Consider the following 3,008-nt stretch of genomic DNA (forward strand, 5'->3'; position numbering starts at 1 on the left):
TTTGGTACACTCAGGAAAGCAAACAATTTGAGCTTGAGGTCACTGACAAATACCTGCAATACTGGTATTTTGCAAAAGAAAATACAAGTGTTATATATACCAGATCTGTAAGAGGCATAGCTGAATTTCTTTTAAATGAAAATTAGAGCCAGATACACACTTTCCAAGATGAAGAGTACATCATATGTTTGCGCAAAGGTAGGCTGTGAGGCTGACTAGATTACTGCCAAAAGCTTTTCTTCGTAAGCGAGTAGATACTTCAGATTCTACACAGTAGACGGAAAGCAACATACGTCAGTAAAGATTCTTCTTGAAAGTGACAGAAACTCAAATTGTTCTAACATAGAAAAAAAAAGAAAAGAATTAGTTATCTTACACAATCTGAAGAAGCAGCGAACATCTAAATCATGTGAAAAGCAAAAATTCAGTAGGGTCTTGGGAACTGATAGAACCAGAAACTTGAATGCTGCCAGGTCTCTCTTCTCACTCACTTATTTTCTCTCTCTCACTTGCCGTTTCATTGCTCTGCGCCAACTTTTTTTTTTTTTTTTTTACACAGAGCTAGGCTTTCTCCATGCGGCAGGAAATATGATCAGTCCCTGTTCCCAAGTTTTACATCTCCGTTCCATCACAGGATAGGATTTCTTCATATGTATTACACTCTCCTCCTCAACAAAGAAACAAACAACCCAAAGAAATGCCGAAGCAGCACAGTTTGGTGTGGCTGCTCATCTCTGGAGTGCTGAACACATCGTCGGAGGCAGAGTTGGTCATGAGTGCAGTGGAAAGAGGAACAGCTTCCAGAAGAAAGAGTTGCTTTTTCCTTAAGAAGTCAGGAGGTGGGTGGTAGGTCAAACAGTAAATATGCTCCACAGCATTGTCTTGTCTCAGTAGCTTTAAAGCAGATAGTTCCAGCTGTCAATTCTTCTACACTATAAACTTAATATTTTATTTAACCGAGGGATTAAAATTTTTATTTCTTAATACTCTCTCTTATTGAAAAAGACATTTAATATTACTTAAAGGAATCTGTAAAATATACTAACAAGCTACCTATAAAATATGCCAATAAGTCATAAATTACAGATTATATGAGTTAAAAGGAAAAATAAATATGGGGGCATAAACATATAATAGAATGTTAATAGAATAGAATAGTTCATTGAAAAATGCAATCATATTGTCATTGTGAGCTACAAAGTATGTTCTAGGACAGAGAATGGGAAAAGGGAAATCTGGTAACACAATTCAAAGTATTCATAAGATAAAAACAAAGTAATTTCTCAGCATGCGTAAGACTATTTTTTCTACTGACCAAAAAAGAAACATCATTGAGATGCTTCATAAAGTAGAGAGTATAAACTGAATGCCACAGGATAATTAACAGAGCAATTCTCAGTATAATCCCAGGACTTCATATCAAATACAACTGAGGAACAACAGTTCTTTAAGGGGAAAAACAATATGTTCCGGAAATTCATCTTTTAGCTCTTAAGAGACAATCCAGGGATAGATGTCATGCACTCATTAAATTAACAAATATTGTGGAGTACCTACTACTTGCCAATGTAGCAATGTCGGGAATACAGAGGGAACAAAATATGAAGGAAGGAATGAAATGTGTGTCTTGCTGAAATCATCCGTGGACACTGTTTCTCTTAGTTGAGCTTTTAATAGATACTTGAGTAACAAAGAATTCAAGAATGTGCTTTCTGGCAAGTACCTAGCAACTCTTCTTTGTTGCCAATTAAGGACACAATCATAGGGCTTCTGCAGGGAAGAGCTAGGGTTAGAAAGGATAACTTGTGAAAAATAAAGTACTTAAAGACGTTTTCCTAAAGCCATTCTTCTTCCTCTTGGAGGTGAGTGAGGTAATTTTTCACAGACAGAACCAAGATCATCATACTTAGAAAATAATGACTGTCAAAAGGCCCCAAATAACTCTTCCAAATAATTCTACAACTATTTTAGTTAACAAAAACTATAAGGCAGTGTATCTGAAAGTCAGTCTCAACATTATAAGACCCTGCTAAAACACTAAAGAATACCAAGGTTTGAACTACTCTCTAATGTAGTCTCCAAGAGAAAGTGTTGGTCAAATGTACATGTGGGTCAGTGGGCAAGATGCTATGCTACATTGATTCCTTATAATAGTTTAAAGACTGAGAGCAACCAATAATTTTGAAGAAGATATTCTTTTTTTTTTTTTTTGAGGGAGGCAATAATTACTAAAAGCGATTGTCTGTTAAAGATCCTACATTATGGTTACAAAATCGTATCATATATATCCATAAAAGTACTTTCTAAAAATTCATAGTGCAGACCTGTGGAGTAGTTCCTCTTTGAGCAGATGGGCCTACCTGGAACAGGTAGCCACAAAAATATTACCTCAGAAAACTCACTGTATTGCTAATTTTAAACTCATTCATCAAAATGGAATTATGTAGCATTGATTGTACAACAAAATGACAGTTTGGGCATTATTGATATTGAAAAGAGGGTATTATTATTATTATTATTATTTTACTGTTGCCAATCAATAGATTAGTCTATGAAACCACTCCTGTAATTTCTATAAGGATATATCCCTTATCATTTGCATTGTCAAGAGAACATGCATCAAATTAAAAGAACCATTGTGCCAATTTACTGACCCCACTTAGGAATTAAATTAATCTATCAGTTCCTATCTACTCTTATTTTTGCAGGTATTTTTGTGATAAAGTCTCTCAATCTACATTGAAAATCTGTTAATCTACTATTTATATCGAAATCATGAAATTTGGCCCATGGATCCCTATTAAATCAAAAGATGAGAATAAATCAGAAATGATGCACAAATTCTAAACTTGTTGCTACCTTTTTTTTTTTTCCTTCCAGGAGCAGATAGTTCTACCTAATGATTGTCTTTCATAAATGAGTGGCCACTGTCTGGCATATAAGAGGCACTCAGTGAATATTGAATGAACTCCATTGGTCAGATAGCACTATAATTTAAGAAGATGAGA

Source organism: Pteropus alecto, unplaced genomic scaffold (assembly GCF_000325575.1).
Source record: "Pteropus alecto unplaced genomic scaffold, ASM32557v1 scaffold185, whole genome shotgun sequence".
NCBI classification, from domain to species: Eukaryota; Metazoa; Chordata; class Mammalia; order Chiroptera; family Pteropodidae; genus Pteropus; species Pteropus alecto.